The sequence below is a fragment of the Crinia signifera genome, chromosome 19, assembly GCF_055691185.1.
Source record: "Crinia signifera chromosome 19, ASM5569118v1, whole genome shotgun sequence".
In the NCBI taxonomy this organism is placed as follows: domain Eukaryota; kingdom Metazoa; phylum Chordata; class Amphibia; order Anura; family Myobatrachidae; genus Crinia; species Crinia signifera.
In genome coordinates, this window is record NC_139226.1 from 122,093,066 (window position 1) to 122,113,294 (window position 20,229).

The 20,229-nt window shown below is 41.8% G+C and overlaps 1 long non-coding RNA gene across 2 annotated transcripts in view; it reads left to right on the forward strand.

Annotated features, from left to right (window-relative positions):
* Positions 1-18,455, forward strand: part of LOC146042117 (uncharacterized) — a 53,371-nt gene extending 34,916 nt beyond the window's left edge. For both annotated transcript variants that reach the window (XR_014463747.1, XR_014463746.1), the window contains exon 3: positions 17,454-18,455. This is a non-coding gene — a long non-coding RNA (uncharacterized LOC146042117). The remainder of the gene's footprint in view (positions 1-17,453) is intronic.
* The last annotated feature ends 1,774 nt before the right edge of the window (positions 18,456-20,229 follow it).

The following is a 20,229-nucleotide window of genomic DNA, read 5'->3' on the forward strand; positions in this document are numbered from 1 at the left end:
GAGTGCAATAAGTAACAGTCTGGGAGTGTGAAGAGTCATTTCAGAAGTGGTTTGCTCTGTCCTCTGCTAGACTCTTATTCTGATAACATTTCTACATATAATTCAGAAACACTTTGCGGTTACACATTTTAAAGACACAATAATCAGAATAAATTAGTACAATTGCATTCGATTCAGAATACGTAGCACATACAGAAAAAAAATATCCAAGTCAAAAAGTGCCAGGAACAAATCACATGTAATAAATAAGCCTATGTTCCTACCCAGCCGCAATATCAATTAATACATACTAGCCCTAATTTTAATACAGGTTGTGTATCCCTTATTCGAAATGCTCGGGACCACGAGCATTCCGGATAAGGGATTTTTACTGTTTTTGGAATATTTTTTTTACATACTTACCTGTCCCCTGGTGGGTCCCGGATGGTCCCTCGGCGTCCATGGAGTCCTCCGGCGTCCATGGCTGGCCTTCAGCTTTATCTCTGGCGTCTCCAGCAGTCCCAGGAGTGCATTGCGCGAGTTCCTAAGTGCGCCAGTGGCGTCACCGGCGTGCCTGGGAACTCGCACAATGCACTCCTGGGACCGCTGGAGACACCGGAGATGAAGCTGATGGCCTGCCGTGGATGCCGGGGGACTAGGTAAATATAAAAAAAGGGTCATGTGGGGGGGTATACATTTTTTTTTCGAACTATTCTAAAAAAACTACGGTTTTTGGAATAATTCACACAACGGATATACGGATACGGGATACTCAACCTGTATATATATTCTGTTATATATATTCTGTTACATATCACTACCAGCCCACACATAACATTAATGCAACACCAGCATCACATTACCCACATTACATTATTGGACCACAACAAGCCCTCTGCATTATGGCCCTTATTCAGGTTGACACGCTCGCACGCACATCAGAACGCTGCCTTACGAGAGTAACGCGTAGTCACGCCATTTAGTGCATGCAAATGCATTCGCTCACAAACGCAGCAACAGGGGAGTGGACTGGCACTGCACTCTAAATAGTTTGCACACACATCGGGTTTTTCACAAGCAAAGTCAACAGTATGTGCGAGCGAGCAGGCTCAGGACCGGATTCTCTACTCACAACTAACAACACGCTCACAGCTCACATTACCCACACATAAATTAATGGCATGATGGCCCTCAATTAATTTAGTTGATTGAAATCAATAGTCAATTTACAAGAAGGGAGAATAAGAATCATCAAATGTAAAATAACATAAATAACAACATAGATGTGTTTAATGATTTTCAAAAACATGCTAATATATACATAGAACTATAAGAGTTGACACATGTCGACTAATGTAAAATGGGTGTTATTTGAGGCAACATGCCATACACTGTTGGATATGGAGGAATATGCTGGTGTGATGGGACATAACACTTTAGAATATTGTGCAGGTGCGAATGATTGAGCAATTTTGTGCGTGTTGATTGGGGTTGCGAATGTTGGTGCGGGAAAAGACTGGCCTGCGAGACTTTAAACTTGTTTTTTCCTTGCAAATGTTTTAGAGGTTGAGCAGTATAAGCGCTTATGCAGACGTGCGAAGCCAACACCCAGCACTTGCAGTCAACGCCCATGTGTAAGCCCCAGTATCCACCCAGTTTTGGCCAATTTTGTGGCCGCGCCCATACAAACACCCACATCACGCCTACTTTGCCTGCGCTCATTTGTAAGGCAAAATGTGCTCGGTAGGATGCTTACAAATATGTAGACGCCTCTTTGCATATGCGCATTGCGTATGGTACGCATGCACAATGGGCCAATTCTGCAGCTCATTACGAATTCGCATTAGAGCATGTCAATCTAAAATAGGCATATTCATATAAGCAAAATACGCCAATTTTAGGCATATTCGTATTTTCAGCATTTACTATGCCGAAAAAAATTAATAATCCTATACGAATGTATATGCCATTGAATGAATACAACTAGGAACCACCATTCATTAGAATGGTGATTCCTAATTTACTAAGCGGCTGCATTTGAAATACGACCACTAATTAGTGGGATACGGCCACTAATTGGTAGCCAAAGCCACCTGGAAAATACACTTAATTTTCCAGGCGTATTGGTCAGAAAGAAAAAAACTGTGCAAAAGGTTGGGATAAAAATTTGAACAATAAAAGATTTTATTTGGCAAGATAATTAAGAACTTTTGAAATAATGGGGGAAATTTACCAATATGAAAAACCTAGTTTTTCGTATTGGTATTTTCCCTACGACTGCATACGACTGTTTAAGTCGTATGCAAAGTCGTGTTCCGGAGGATCAGTTACAAAGCAGTCATATACGACTGCTTTGTAACCCTCCGATGGTGTAATGATTCGTATTAGCGGCCGTATATACGGCTGCTAATACGAATTATTTCTAGCAGTCTGCACGGATCAGTCAGATCCGTGCAGGCTGCATGGTGTAAAAAAAATAGAAAAAAAAATAAATTAAAAAAAAAAACGGCGTGGGGTCCCCCCCACAGCCGAAACCAGCACCAGGCTGACAGAGCCTGGAGCCGGTAATTAAAAATCAGGGAACCCGACAAATAGGGGTTCCCCGATTTTTAACAACCAGCCCCAGGCTCCTGCTCTGGGGCTGGTTCCCAAAATACGGGGGACAAAATGACTAGGGGTCCCCCGTATTTCAAGAACCAGCCCCAGGCAAAACCAGCCAGCGGGTAATGCCACAGCCGGGGGGAGACTTTTTATGCAAGTCCCCCCGGCCAAAGCATTAACCCTACCGACCAGTCAGCCTGGCCAGGGGCCCTGGGGGAGTGGGGACCCCCCCAATAAAGGGGTCCCCCCCCTCCAGGACTTACCTGACCAGGCTGAAGCCTGGTGCTGTCCTCGATGCCCCTGGGCGGTGGGCATCGAGCTGATGGTTTTGTGTAAAAAATAGAATAAAAACCATTGTTTTTTACTGTGGCACTACAAGTGCCAGCAAGCCTCCCCAGCAAGCTGGGACTTGGATAACCACAAGTCCCAGCCTGCTGGGCATTAAAGGGCCCGCTGGGTCTTGTAGTGCCACCGTAAAAAAAATAGTTAAATAAAACACACTGACACCCGTTTTAAATAAAAGTTTAATACACACATTACATACATACTGATACTTACCTTTCTTGATCCCGTAGGTAGCCCTGGTCCTGATGTCCTGTGTCGTCCTCCAGGTCCATGTCGGCTGTCTGCGTCGTCCTCCAGGTCCATGTCGACGGTCCGTGTCGTCCTCCAGGTCCATGGCGGTGTCCGGGTCCGAAGAAATCCATGTTGGAGCTGTGGAAGGAAATCCTACTCACCTGTTCCTGCGCTGAAGAAGTCTTCTCTTGATCCGACGTAGTCCAGGTAATCTTCCTGCTGTCGCCGGTCCCCGCTGTCTCCGCTGTCCGTGCATCGCGCTGAGGAGAGATGCTGAAGTTTCATATTCGGCGCCTCTCCTCAGACTGAATTCTATTGGCCGCCTAGCAGGCCAATCAGGAGCCGAGAAAGTCGGCTCCTGATTGGCCTGCTAGGCGGCCAATAGAATTCAGTCTGAGGAGAGGCGCCGAATATGAAACTTCAGCATCTCTCCTCAGCGCGATGCACGGACAGCGGAGACAGCGGGGACCGGCGACAGCAGGAAGATTACCTGGACTACGTCGGATCAAGAGAAGACTTCTTCAGCGCAGGAACAGGTGAGTAGGATTTCCTTCCACAGCTCCAACATGGATTTCTTCGGACCCGGACACCGCCATGGACCTGGAGGACGACACGGACCGTCGACATGGACCTGGAGGACGACGCAGACAGCCGACATGGACCTGGAGGACGACACAGGACATCAGGACCAGGGCTACCTACGGGATCAAGAAAGGTAAGTATCAGTATGTATGTAATGTGTGTATTAAACTTTTATTTAAAACGGGTGTCAGTGTGTTTTATTTAACTATTTTTTTTACGGTGGCACTACAAGACCCAGCGGGCCCTTTAATGCCCAGCAGGCTGGGACTTGTGGTTATCCAAGTCCCAGCTTGCTGGGGAGGCTTGCTGGCACTTGTAGTGCCACAGTAAAAAACAATGGTTTTTATTCTATTTTTTACACAAAACCATCAGCTCGATGCCCACCGCCCAGGGGCATCGAGGACAGCACCAGGCTTCAGCCTGGTCAGGTAAGTCCTGGAGGGGGGGGACCCCTTTATTGGGGGGGTCCCCACTCCCCCAGGGCCCCTGGCCAGGCTGACTGGTCGGTAGGGTTAATGCTTTGGCCGGGGGGACTTGCATAAAAAGTCTCCCCCCGGCTGTGGCATTACCCGCTGGCTGGTTTTGCCTGGGGCTGGTTCTTGAAATACGGGGGACCCCTAGTCATTTTGTCCCCCGTATTTTGGGAACCAGCCCCAGAGCAGGAGCCTGGGGCTGGTTGTTAAAAATCGGGGAACCCCTATTTGTCGGGTTCCCTGATTTTTAATTACCGGCTCCAGGCTCTGTCAGCCTGGTGCTGGTTTCGGCTGTGGGGGGGACCCCACGCCGTTTTTTTTTTTTAATTTATTTTTTTTTTCTATTTTTTTACACCGAAGCCTGCACGGATCTGACTGATCCGTGCAGGCAAAAACGCAAATACGACATGAAAATGGTGTTCTATTTTCCTGTCGTATTTGCGTTGGTGTTTTACACCACTAAGCAGCCGTATTATCCATACGGCTGCTTAGTAAATCAGAAACCACCATTCTTTTGAATGGTGATTTCTGTCGTATTCTATCGATGGTGTAGACATTCGTATTTGTAACTACAAATACGAATGTTCCATCTTTAGGACTACGAATTGTTGTATTTTTGGGATTGTAAATCCCGAAAATACAAATTCGTAAAAAAAAGGTGTATTTCTCCCTACGAATACACCTTTTTTCTACGAATCCATTTTGGTAAATGTCCCCCAATATCACAGTAGGACTGTTTTAACTGCTACATGCATGTGCTCATAGCAGTTAAAACAGGCCTACTCTGATATTATTTCAAAAGTTCTTAATTATCTTATCAAATAAAATCTTTTATTGTTCAAATTTTTATCCTAACCTTTTGCGTACTTTTTTCTCTTTGTTGTCTTTCTTCTATATGTCTTTGAGGAGTCTGAGCAACTCCCCATGAAAACCGCATCAATTGGTTGTAGGAATCTTATTTTTATTGTATTGTTTTTTCTGACATATAGGGGGAAATTTACTAATATGAAAAACCTAGTTTTTCGTATTAGTATTTTCCCTACGACTGCATACGACTGTTTAAGTCGTATGCAAAGTCGTGTTCCGGAGGGGGATTTACAAAGCAGTCATATACGAAAAAAACGGCCAAAAACCAGCATCAGGCTAAAAGAGCCAGGGACGGTAATTAAAAATTAGGGAACACGACAAATAGGGGTTCCCCGATTTTTAACAACCAGCCCCAGGCTCCAGGTCCGGGGCTGGTTCCCAAAATACAGGGGACAAAATGACTAGGGGTCCCCCGTATTTTAAGAACCAGCCCCAGGCCAAACAAGCCAGCAGGGTAATGCCACAGCCGGGGGGAGACTTTTTATACAAGTCCCCCCGGCCAAAGCATTCAGCCCTCTGGCCAGTCAGCCTGGCCAGGGGTCCTGGGGGAGTGGGGACCCCCCAATAAAGGGGTCCCTCCCTCCAGGACTTAACTGACCAGGCTGAAGCCTGGTGCTGTCCCCGATGCCCCTGGGCGGTGGGCATCGGGCTGATTCTGGTGTAAAAAATAGAAGAATAAACTATTGTTTTAAACTGTAGAACTATGAGTCCCAGCAAGCCTCCCCTGCAAGCTGGGACTTGGTGAACCACAAGTCCCAGCCTGCGGGGCATTAAATGGCCCGCTGGGTCTTGTAGTTCCATAGTAAAAAAATAGTTAAATAAAAACACACTGACACCTGTAAAATAAAAGTTTAATACATACATTACACACACACTGATACTTACCTATCTTGATCCCGTAAGTAGGTCCCAGAGTCTTGATCCGGTGCCTTGTCCTGGTTCCAGATCCATGTCGCCATTCTTCTTCATGTCGATCTTCATGTCGGCGTCGCCGTCAGGTCCGGGTCCGAAGAAATCCCTGGTGGACCTGTGGAAGGAAATCCAACTCACCCAGGTCCTCCATGGAAGTTCTTCTGGCTTGGTCCAGGGCTTCTTCCTTCTTCTTCCATCTTCTTGCTTCTTCTTTAAGCTGCCGGGCGACTCCAGCAAACTCCCGGTCTGTCAGAGCTGCAGAGATGTTTCCTCCTCGGCATCTGGACTAAGAATGAATTCTAGCCAATCAGGAGCCGACTTTACTGGCATAACTTTCATTTTCCCAGGCTTGTGGCTTTCACCATGAGCCTCACTCCCCCATGGCAACGAGCATGAACTGCCTTTGGCAGAGCAAGTAATCCTCTGTGACAATGAGCATGAAACCCCCTTGGCAAAGAGCAGTTAATCCCCCATGGCAATGAGTATGAAACCTCCTTGGCATTGAGCTTGAAGCCAATGGCATTGAGAAATAAATTCATGTAACCACGCATCTAGTTTCATATGACCATGCCCCCTCATGACACATGCCCATGCCCACATTTGGTGCATGCACATACAGCATGCACTTATAGTACCATTAAGAAATAATTTCTACTACTCACTGGTGGTAACCCATTGTAGGCTATGGGCTATAGACCGCAGTCATGGCCAGACAGTGTTGGCTGAGGGATTGGTGCTAACAGTGGATGCACAGGCATTCTGGCTCCTGGTGAATAAAATTGCAGGGATTGGCTCCTTTTGGATTCCCTGTACCTTTGTCTGCAGGATCATACATTTAGCCGAAAGGGACACATATTGCAATGGGATCCTAGGTAGTTATTCCCTCCCAGATAGCATTGCATATGCAAGACTATAGTAAATGGGCCCCTTTATGTGAACACTTTGCTACTGTATATCACATATTGTAAACTGCGAACAAGAGGACACAACTGTGCAGCACATACTGTTTAAGGGGAAATTTACTAAGAGTCCAAAAAATTACCGATGCCGGATATGAATTCATACGACTGGCATCATCGTATTTTGTGGGAAAATACAATTCGGAAATAGGCTGGAGTTACTAATCTACCATATAAACGGATTCATATTTATACATCTATGGACTTTCTTGAGATTGTCCTCTCTGTTTTTTATTTTTGGATTTATTTGGATCACCCAAAGATCCTTAGTAGAACATCTCACATGTACTTGTAATGCTGTGTAGTTTGTTGGATGAGGGGAACCACTCTCGCTTTTTTTCCTACCTGGCAACCAAAATACTCATTCTAAACGTATTTTCTGAAAAGTAGTTTTGGTGTCTAAAAGTAAAAACAAAGGTGTACCAGTGCTGGCTGTATATATAAAATATAGTTAATTGATAGACTTCAATAGAATTAAACAATTTATTATAATAGCAGTATGATTAAGAATTCATATGGATATCCAATAAAAAATTAAACATGATATAATCTATTAATAATTAGAATCATATAAAACATTATTGAAAGTTAATAGACTAGGACATCTTCAAATACGACTAAGTAGCAAGATTTACCATTTGACCATCAGAGTCCCAAGAAGGAGAGCACAATGCTGATCCATGCAATACTGTAGGTTATGGTTTGCAGGGAAGAAGGTATACCTGGTTGAGTAGCAATTCGAAGCTGCCGTGGAAATCTTCATGTTGATGTTTTTGCAGGAAGATTCCAGTAGAGTGAAGACAATGTCCACAATTTGTCCACAGATAGATATACAGCAGCAAATGAGTCCTCAATAGTTGGTGTCAGAGATTGTGTGGCTCAGCTTTAGGCCTTTCTTTGTTATCTAGGGCCTCCCAATTTCCTCAGGAGTGCGAGCTGTGTCTAAAAGTAGGTCTAGATATTGTGTTGCTCCTTGTTGGTGCAGTAAAAGTAAGAAAACCTTTTTGCTTCAGTTTGAGGATTATTTATATTCCTCATAGTAACTGAGCACATCTGAACAATGGGGGTTATTCTAGTTCATTCTTTCTGACAAAATCCTTCTTAGATGGACAAAACCATGTGCACTGCGTGTGGGGCAGATGTAACTTGTGCAGAGAGAATTAGATTTGGGTGGGGTTTTTCTTCAAAGTGAGATTTATATTGCAGTGTAAAATAAAGCAGTCAGTATTTTCCCTGCACAGAAACAAAATAACTCACCCAAATCTAATTCCCTCTGCACATGTTACATCTGCCCCCCTGCAGTGCACATGGTTTTGTCCATCTAAGAAGGATTCTTAGTAGATCCTTAGTAGAACATCTCACATGTACTTGTAATGCTGTGTAGTTTGTTGGATGAGGGGAACCACTCTCGCTTTTTTTCCTACCTGGCAACCAAAATAACTCATTCTAAACGTATTTTCTGAAAAGTAGTTTTGGTGTCTAAAAGTAAAAACAAAGGTGTACCAGTGCTGGCTGTATATATAAAATATAGTTAATTGATAGACTTCAATAGAATTAAACAATTTATTATAATAGCAGTATGATTAAGAATTCATATGGATATCCAATAAAAAATTAAACATGATATAATCTATTAATAATTAGAATCATATAAAACATTATTGAAAGTTAATAGACTAGGACATCTTCAAATACGACTAAGTAGCAAGATTTACCATTTGACCATCAGAGTCCCAAGAAGGAGAGCACAATGCTGATCCATGCAATACTGTAGGTTATGGTTTGCAGGGAAGAAGGTATACCTGGTTGAGTAGCAATTCGAAGCTGCCGTGGAAATCTTCATGTTGATGTTTTTGCAGGAAGATTCCAGTAGAGTGAAGACAATGTCCACAATTTGTCCACAGATAGATATACAGCAGCAAATGAGTCCTCAATAGTTGGTGTCAGAGATTGTGTGGCTCAGCTTTAGGCCTTTCTTTGTTATCTAGGGCCTCCCAATTTCCTCAGGAGTGCGAGCTGTGTCTAAAAGTAGGTCTAGATATTGTGTTGCTCCTTGTTGGTGCAGTAAAAGTAAGAAAACCTTTTTGCTTCAGTTTGAGGATTATTTATATTCCTCATAGTAACTGAGCACATCTGAACAATGGGGGTTATTCTAGTTCATTCTTTCTGACAAAATCCTTCTTAGATGGACAAAACCATGTGCACTGCGTGTGGGGCAGATGTAACTTGTGCAGAGAGAATTAGATTTGGGTGGGGTTTTTCTTCAAAGTGAGATTTATATTGCAGTGTAAAATAAAGCAGTCAGTATTTTCCCTGCACAGAAACAAAATAACTCACCCAAATCTAATTCCCTCTGCACATGTTACATCTGCCCCCCCTGCAGTGCACATGGTTTTGTCCATCTAAGAAGGATTTTGTCAGAAAGAATGAACTAGAATAAACCCCAATATGTCAAAGTATTACAAGAAACAATTTATCCTTGAATTGACATTTATTTTTCAAGTATGTGCAAGGTAACAATAAATACAGATGTAAGAGTATATCAGACAATAGCAATGTAACAATTTACATTCAAACTAGCACAGATTTGGTAATTAAATACAATGTAACAAAGAAATGTATATCAAGCTGTAGAACACAGTGTGATATGCCCTTTAGTATTAAATTAACTTCTATTCTTTCAGTTTAGTTTGTCAGACCTCTGACCTACCCTTACATTTACATAAACTTTCCTTTTAGCTCTAACAATAATTAGACCCTTTCTTTGAACAATTTTGGAGAACATACACATTAGATACAGATAACAGACATTCCAGGGAGCGATAATGGAGTCAGTCTATAATATCACTCATTGGTGAGTCCGAGGATGGTACAGCTTGTCTCTGATGGGTGTCTGTCTACCACTATGGATAGAGTGGAAACAGTTCCTAGTCTCTTGGGTTTCTGGCACAGCTCTACAGACTTACACTTGGTTAAATAGTTTTAGTTTATATTCACTTAGAATGGTTGAAAGATCTACTGTAGCTTAGAGTGATACTAGCTCTCCCTTGCTAGAAAACAGTGAATATTAACAGGTTTAACACTATTGTAATTGTAAATTCCTGAAGTAGGAAATTTGCCAAACCTCACTTTGCTGGAGCCAATGTCTGCTCAACAATTGGTCACACAATTGCAGGCAGGACTTAAAGTAGTCCTAGATAAGTGGTGGAACTAATTTCCATCTGCCACCTATTTTTCCCTTCCCCTCCCTCTTCTAGGCAGAGCAAGGGCCAGTGGTAGGTTTTTGACACCCCCTGCAAACTATATTGCTTTCTATTAGAATTGCTGTGCAGGGCCAAGGTGGAGATTGAGCTAGTCCCACCTCACAATTACAGGTGGTACTCAGTTCCAGCAGCCCCCCCACCACACACACACAAGCAGCGGAGCCACACTCCTGCTTCCATTCAGTGCTTAGCAGCAGCATCACCCAATGCTAGACTGTGGCAATACAATGATTTCCTTGTGGTGTCGAAGCTAAAAGAAGATCAGTGGGTCTGTTACTTTGTGGTAACTGGTCCCTGAGTTGACAGCAGAGCAGTGGCCACCAGATGTCCTCCCTAGTGTGGAGATATGGGACAGTAGAGGGGGAAATCAAAGCTCTGTTCAGGCTGTGGCAAACCTCATTGTGCAACCCTGACCTGTGGTAAAGGACTTAAACTTTACTTGCTTATTCATCTGACCAACCCGTCACTCCAAATTGGAAGTCCTTTGCCTCACCTTACCTGGAGAAATAGCCACGCTATTGTTGAGGTTCCTGGATCTGGCTTATTTACCATCTAAAGCAGGCTTGTCCAACGTTGGCCCTCCAGATGTTGTGAAACTACACATCCCAGCATGCTTTGACACAGTTTTGCTATTAGAGAATGCTAAAACTATTGCAAAGCATGCTGGGCTGTGTAGTTTCAAAACATCTGGAGGGCCAACGTTGGACATGCCTGATCTAAAGCATCAGGATCCCCACTTCCAGCTGCACCCAGGACATAATGGGGAAAATTAACTATGATGTGAATTCTACTTCACATATGATGTTGCTATGGGCAACCAATCAGATGCTATCTACTATCTTCTAAAGGGAGCTAAATAAATAAGAAGTCGATTCTGATTGGTTGCAACATCACATGTGAAGTAAAATACACATCTTAGTAAATTTCCCACAATAATATCTATTTGGACTTCTTCAAATGGGACTACTACTTCGGTTCAGTGCAGGTCACCATTTTACCCAATTTGGTTGATTTCACTGAAGTGCATGGTTTCCATTTTCTCTTTGCAGTAGGCATCACCTTACTCTTCAAAATATATCACCTCACTCTGCAGTATGCATCACCTCACTCTGCAGTATGCACTGACTTTTGTACAGATATGTAATGTGTATTATATATTTTTATAACTACCGGGTCAATCACAGTTGCAAAAGCGCTGGCATTGCCAACAGGACACAACACAGGGGGGGGGGGCTCTAATTACTGTACAGAGTGAGACTTGGAGAAACTTGTCCATGCCTGATTAAATTGAATGGCTTCAATGAAAGCAATCTATTTCCATCCATTAGCTAATCAGCAACGGCATTACAAATAATTTTGCAGACATGGATGCGCACTTCAGAAATGAATGTTACATAATGAGAATTACATACAGTAAACTGGAATTTTATTATATTAAAAACTTTTATTTTAAAGTAACTTTTTCTGAGTTTTCCCATTAAATTTAATGAGCTCTTCTGCAGATACAAACGCCATAGCTCCACTAATTAGTGTTTGGATGTCTGGACAAAAGAAACACTACTGATGTGGTATCATAGCAAAACTTTAGTACTGTAAGTCCCTATACATCTGTGGAATGGGAATACACCATACTTGCCTACCCTCCTGCATTCTGCAGGAGACTCCCTGAAATAACAGCAATCTCCCTCTCTCCCTGATTAGTCTAGCAATCTCCCTCATTTAGCCTAGCCCACATTTTGTAGCTGTTATATTTTTTGGGGAAAAAAGGAATGAAAGATAGATACATTACATTGAATAATCAGTGCCATTTCCCAGCAATGGTGTCTACATGCATGACCTGTGGCCATTTATATGGAACCAAGTTTAAAACACAATAGATGAACAATCCCTGACATGTATCAGTGACTTTTCTTTAGCAAGTACAGTAGCTCTTGCTAACTTCTTTGTGGCTCATCTACATTTGGATATAAGTCATTTTAAAAGATTCCTCTCAGATGTAGCAGTACACACCCACGCTTCTAGGTGCAATGTGCGCAATCTCTGGTGATTCCCTGAGCTGGCTGAGATGTGCTCCATCTTTAGTTTTCAAAAGTAGACAAGTACACAGAATGAGGTCAACTACATACAGTATCCCATAGAAATTAATGTGAGCAGCAGTAGATCTCCCTTCTCATTTGAGGTCACACTGATGTATATAAATACAAAATCGAACACATAATATAAGTAAATATAATTTTGAATTGAATAATATTGTATGAATACCAGCATGACATAACATAACTTTTTTTTTTTCATTTTTAGGCCGACACATTCTACCCAATGACCCCATACACATAGAGCCCTGCTAATAAAAATGTCCTTTATTATATAATTCCACAATTGAACAACTGTACCAAATATCTGGTGGTAGTACAGTGGTTCCCTGGGGTGCCTTGGGTTGGTCGTCCAGGACCAATTGAAATTATTTATAATCAATTATTTCTGGACAAAACCAGTGCTGGTGGCTGCCAATCATTAAATGTGTACAATCAGAACCAGATCCTGCCCTTTACCACATAGCTGAACCTAAGAAGCACATATAAACACAATTTACTTAATTTGATACACATTTTTGGGGGCCTAGGGGTGCCGTGGAAAAATTCTGATACTCTAGGGTGCCGTGATTAGAAAAAGATTGGGAACCTCTGTGGTAGTATATTTCAGCCTTTACAGCAATCCTGCAAACCCTACTCTTTACACTGATCTTTATTTATATTCCAAGTCAGTTTTTATACTTTTATATCTGTAAATTTGTAAATCCTCAGATTACATTTGATCAGGGCTATTTTTCAGCAGGCTCCAGCAGGAACTGAGGCCCTTATTCTAGTTCACTCTTTCTCTCAAAACATTTCTTAGATGGACAAAACCATGTGCACTGCAGGTGAGGCAGATGTTACTTGTGCAGAGAGAATTAGATTTGGGTGGGGTTTTACACCTGCCTCACCTGCAGTGCACATGGTTTGGTCCATCTAAGAAATATTTTGACAGAAATAGTGAACTAGAATAAGGGCCTCAGTTCCTGCTGGAGTCTGCTGAAAAATAGCCCTGCATTTGATAATACCATTAAAAGGTATTTATGTGTTCCCATATCTGTATTTAAAATTTCAGTCCATTATCAGTTTTTTTTTTTCCTCAGGTAAAACTTTTTGTTTTTGTGGTATGAATTTTCATTCTTGTAATGTCATGGGTTCTGTATGAATTGTGTGTTTCTTTTTTCTTTTTATTCATTTGAAGCTGAAATGAAGAGAATAGTATTTTTTTGTGGGGGGGGGGGGGGGGTACAGTTATTTAGAATATTTTGCACTACATGCACACAAGAAATACTGGTGAATTAAGCCTTTGAGTGCCAAAATCTCTGTGATACTGTAAATGTGCAGATTATCCGCTAAAACTGGCAGTGTCGCTTACATTTGTTATATAAATTCAAATAAAACATGTTGTCGAAAAAATATTATATTTTCTATAGAAGGTAAACATACAGGTCTTTATGATGAGCAAATATGTTTGCTTGGCGATTTTCACACCTACTTTGACAAATTTGCATGGCACTCAAATGGTTAATTAATCCACAAGTAAATGATTGATTTACAAAACATTTTTTTTGTAGCTTTGTGGCAATTTACCTCTCCCTTTGAGGTTTTTAAACTTGAAATTCAATTTACATTTGTCTTATTGTGACCATGAAAAATATGTAGTAAACCTTTAAAATGCTAATTTCAGCAACTTATAGTTAGTTATACTTTGCTAAGTGCATACTAATGCTGATGAAGCATTGTCTGAAGTCCTTCCACAGACCTTGAGTTCATTGTAGTGTTTAGGAACTATATAAATCCATTACATACTAATTAAATAGTAACTCAATTAGTGTTTCTGACGAGATGTCAAACGTCAAGAAATCAATTACTGCGAATTTGGGGTTCAAAAGGAGTTAGACTAAGATATGTCTGTCTTATTTCATTAAACAAGGAAGGTGGTGAAACATTACTGACAGATTCATAACCCCTTGGTAGATTCTTTCAATACTTTTTGTTCTTTTTAGTACATACTGTAAAACACTGTAATGCCTTCAAATACATTTGTAATTTTAAAGGCTTTTTGTGTACAGAAAATGTGTCTGTAGAAAATGGACATAGACTACCAATCAAAAGTTTTAGAAAAGCTCAGTTTATCCACTTTTCTTTGAAACTAAAGCAATTCAATGTCACGGCCTGATGGGGAGCCGGTGGGGGGTATGGCTACTTACCTCACTGGGCGCATCGGTCCTTGCACCTCCTGGATGTTCGAGTTGGTGAGGTACAGTGGGGGGAGCATCTCTGGAGGGGGTTCAGTCCCCAGCGGGTCCAGTGTCGACTCCCGGGACTGAACGCCGACATCTTGCCCGTGTCTTGTGACCGGCGGGTGGGGCTTCCCTTAACCTCTCTGAGTGTCTCAGAGCTGGTTCAACTCCTAAGTTGCAGGTTCAGTAGGAAGCAGTTTGTTTATCTCGGCCTTGCATGCTGCCAGTACCTGTTCAGAATCTGTGGTCCCGGTCCATATCTTCAGCCTTTGCTGGTACCTACTACTACTAACTACTCCACATTCTGGTCTAATACTGGTTCTGGCAACATCCCTGGTCGGTCCGTCTTCCCAGTTCCGGTTATTCCTGCTCTGCATTCTCCGTTTTACCAAGCTGGTCCTTTAAGTTATCCTTGCTACCTGAGTTCCAGTATCCTGAAGCCAAGTAGGCCTTTTGAGTTCCAATCTTTGATCTCCCAGAGTTTCTATGCCGAGTCGGCCCATTAAGTTATTCTTTTCTAGCTAAGTTCCAGTACCCCGAAGCCAAGTAGGCCTTTTGAGTTATCAGTCTTCAACAAGCGTATATGCCAAGTTGGCCAATTTCAGTTCTTTATTTTCCTCGGCAGTATTTATCATATAAAATGAATGAAACCTTTCTTATAGATTCACACTGAGAACTCTGGGTACTGTAGGACTACGTGGTATCTTCATAGAATACTCCCCATTACGTCCTAACACAACAGGGACACAAATTTACATCATATCCTGTATATATCAAGGAGGATTATGGGTCCTGTAGTTCCACCAGAAAGGAACTGGGGGAAATACGTCCAATGCTGCCACAACCTATTGTTAAGGCATCTAATACGCCAATGCACTGAGTAAATAAAGAGATCCGTTTTAGGAACACCAATTCATAATGTATGAAATTTCTACATTTGTATGTAAAGCAATCCCGCAAGTCGCGGGACGTCACTTCCGGGTATACAAATAGAGGTTCCCTTATCCACTAGGAACCAAAGTTTCACTGCCGCGGGGAAACATTTCAGTGCGGGACTCTATGTCTTGCAGAAACTGCTTTATGTTCTGTAGGAATTGCCCCAGCTTTTGCCTCACATTAGCCTTATGTGAATGACAGAAGGCGCGCCCCTGAGATAGGAACGCCTCTGATTATACAAGGCTGTCATAGCCAAATATACCATTATTTTGCATATATTCTATTTATTATGGCCTTGAAGAGCACCAATGATTGGTGGTAATCGGGACACGTGACTTGATCATGTGACCGAATCACCCATTAGAACTACACCAAGTTAACCCCATAACCCGGAAGTGAAACATGTTAATAACATAAAAACATATTACTAACCAAGTTTTTTGGTATTTCAATGCATATTTTCTGAGTTTTATACATATTGAATATCATTTTTAGTATAGATGGTCTGTCTCCTTGTAGTTTTTAATGAATTTGTGAAAGTTAAATAATGGTGAATCAATGTATTATGCAAATGAATCCCACATGACACTGGGCATAAATACCAGCCCAGAACATCTAGCAGTACACCTTGATAAAGCTGGCGGCAGCCCAGTGAAACGTGTTGGAGGTGCTACTCCTGTTCCAGATCTGTGTTGTTTCAGTGGACCTCACCGGTGTACCTGTCCAAATAATTGATCCTCCTGTCCTGGACCTCCATAAAAACTGGATCGTTTCCTCCAATTGGATACAAATGATGGTGAGGTAGCAGTTGGGCTCCAAACATCAGGCACTCCCTCAACCACCACACTCACCCCATAAGGGTCTCCATCCCCTTTCTGGACCTTGCCATTGACAGGGACCATTGTCGGTGAGGACAGTACAGGTCGTACACAATCTGAGTGTGGACATTCCCTACCACGTGAGATCTGGATCAACCATTTTTTACTGTTTTTAATGTACATCCTTTATCATTATTTTATTCATTTGTATTGCAATAAATGTATTCTTTTTTAACTGAATTGGTTCACCATCATTAATTCAGCGCTGCTTAATACCCTTCTTTTTTTCTGATTACCTTGGGGACCGACCCACCCCACCTAAGCAGCTGCTATAAGGAAACAAAACATATTAAAGCGCTCTTTAGTCAGAGGCATTTTTGTCTCTGACTCTTTGCATTCTTCTTTATTTTCCTCAGTTAGACCTGTAGTTCCTGAGTCTCGACCTACCTCCTGTCCTCCATTAACGCCATACTGCAAAACCAGTTTGATTTCGAAGTGTAAATGATTGCAGCTTTAAAAAAACTGGAGCTTTCTTACCAAATCTCTTATGTTCTGTATCTCTCATCCTATTACATTTCGCCCATCATTTTAGTGCATTTACTAAATGCCCTAGTAATAACCCTTAGAACAGAGTAACCCTAACAATAACATGATCCATCGACAGTGTGCGTGTTGAAATTTATATGATTGACATTATGGTATTTAAATGTTGATACTTTGATTACACATACCTCCCAACAGTCCCGATTACTGTGGGAATGTCACGGTTTTTGGGGACATTCCATGGCCGACAATGTCCCACGGCGAGGGGGGGGGCTGTTGGGAGACCCCCTTGTCGGCTGCTGAGCAGCGGGAAATAACATTGTGGGGATGTGCACAGCGTCTATTCCCGCAGCCAGGGGGCTGGGAGCATGGCTAGATGCTCACCGAGCCTCTGGTTCATGCCGCCAAAGCGTCAAAACGGGGGCGTGGCCTCGTGGGAGAGCCGCAAGTATAGGCCATGCCCCATTTAGTTAGGCGACGTCCCCTAAATTTCTGGCGCGCATTCAATCGTCCCTCCTCCGGACGTTTCAAAGTTGGGAGGTATGATTACATACTATACCTCTTTGAGTAAATACTTGAACATATGATATTTCTAATACATTTCTATTTTCTATTTCCTCTTTATTTAGATAAAAGCCGAACAAAGCTGTGGAGCTGTCTATCTCAGCCACCAGACATCTATCACAAAATATAACTATCTTTTTGCCAAGTATACTTAAAAAATAGACAAATGCATATTTCTGTCTAGTTCCATTTGACACTTTCAGTAGTCAGCTGTGAGATCATGTTATTTCTGCCTTTTGAACAGCTTGAGAATGACTCTGCAGTTCCCATGATCTCCAGAGAAGCATTTTTCATGACAAAGTATTCTGCATGGTGGCAGCAGGGGACAATTCTGCTCCTAGCACATTTGCAGACATATCATATGATCTATGGACTGAGCAATAGATACCAGATGTGAAGAAACATTACAATGTAGAATATGCATTTCAGGAGATAGGAATTAAAAGGCATGGGGTGAATATGAGGACATTTGCTCCTAATCGCTGATCTGTGAACTAATGTTGAAAACGAGCCCATTTTAATATATATAAAGCACTGCAAACGTATCTTCTGTAGCATGTGGGATTTGTAATTGATGCTCTTTGTAGACTACTTATAATATGTGTAATTTATAGACGTGGGACATGAGCTTTTATCTAGAGCATGACATTATTTTTGGCCACCACTGTATTGCATATTCCCATTCACCCTTATCAACCAATGCTGTCAACTATTCAGCTCCCTATGGCTTCTGCAAAGTTCCCTATGTGCTGCTTACAGTGCTGATTGAATGGATCATTTAATTTCCCATCATTTGCCTGAATGCTTCCTGCATTTATCATCCCTTGATTTCTCTATACTGTATTCTTTTTATTGATGTCTTGTTTCTGTGTATAATATATGCTGCAGATTGAAATTTTAATTGCTTTAGTTGTGACAATCTAACTTTGTAACTGTAATGAAAACAAAATATAAAAAAGGAACATAAATCTTCTTTATCTTCCAATTGCACTTCACCAAATGCATAGTTTCCAATATTCTAAATACGTTTTTCATTGCCAATGATGAACCAGTTATATGCATGTATCTTAGTGGACCTTGGAGCACAAATATCCCTGTCTCATTGTGTTCACCCAATTTAATTAGAATACACTTTTTTGCATTCTAAATAATTCTGTTACATACTGTAAATGAAAACATAAAATAAACATGTATTAAAAAGTTACATCTACGAGGTGCAATATTTTTTTTGTGCATTTAGATTAATTTGAAGTGCAACAGAATGGCTGGATAGACATGGAGTGTATTAAACAGACAAGGCTGGGTGTGTACCTTTGGTTAGCATGTGACTCGGTGTAGCCAATAAGGGGCATCAGGTTTGGCCTGTTTAGCTGGAATAATAGTGCAGGAGTGGGAGGAGCTTTCCTCTTTCTCCTGTGAAGTTTCCCCACCCTCCCTTCCCTATAACTCTTTGGTTTTGTGGTGGGTGTCAAGCGCGTTAGCTTATAGGCGGGAAAGAACGGCAATTCCACTGCTAAGTCTAAAGGCCCCTACTCAATACTTATTCACCTATATCTCTCTGCTGCTTTTGTCACTGTTGACCATACACTTTTCTTACAAACACTACAATTTCTAGGTCTTAAAAACACAGCCCTTTCTTGGTTCTCATCCTACCTATCTAACCACTCTGTCAGTGTTAGTTTCTCTGATTCCACCTCCCCTTCGCTACCTCATTTGGAGTACCTCAGGGTTCAGTCTTAGGTCCTCTACTTTTCTCAATCTATACCTCATCTCTTGGCAAACTAATCAGCTCTTTTGGATATCAGTATCATTTGAATATCACTCTACCTATCTTCCCCGGCCCTGTCTCCAGCTGTATTGAGCCGTGTCTCTGAATACCTTTCTGCAGTTTCACGTTGGGTATCGTCTTGCCTCATCAAATTGAATATTTTATACACAGAATTAGTTATATTTCCACCAATAAATAGTAGTCACCAACCAGATATATCTATTGCTGTTGAGAATATGACAATCACTCCTACTACTCAAGCTTCCTGCCTAGGTGTTATCCCTGACTCTGAACTTTCCTTTGTTCCCCACATTCTATCTGTCTCTAAATCATGCCACATGCACCTAAAAAACATATTTAAAATTCACTCTTACCTTACACAAGACACTGCTAAAACTATAATCCATGCTTTCATCATCTCACACATTGATTATTATTGATTATTGCCTTATCATCTCACGCTTTGATTATTGGCCTTCCCCAATACAAACTCTCACCACTACAATCCATCATGATTGCAGCCGTAAGGCTAATCTTCCTAGCCAGAGGCTCATTGACTGCAAAGCTACTCTATCAGTCCTTGGTTATCTGTATTCTACCGTATTCAATACAAAAACCTTTTACTTACACGCAAGACCATAAACTAAACTACACCAACTGACATCTCCTCCATTATCTAAAAAACTATAATATGTCTCTCATCCACACTCATTACTCACTACCATTACCGATTACAGGACTTTCTTTGGGCTGCACCCACTCTGTGGTATGCTCTCCTATGCACAATAAGACTACTCCTGTCTTCAAACCTACAAGCGTTCCCTGAAAACTCACCTTTTCAGGCAAGCTTATCAAATTCCAGAACCAGCCACTTAACCTTCATAAACCGTTCCTATCCAATCACATCAAGTTTAATCGCTCCACTGCGCATTCGCAAATGAGCAATTTTTATGGACTGCACATAGGTATTGATGTGCATGTGCAGCCTCTGCATGTGAGCGGGCATGGCAAATTGATTATTTGCCAGACGCTGGTAGACAGCAGTGTGGTTGGGGGTGTGGGGTGGTGGGCTA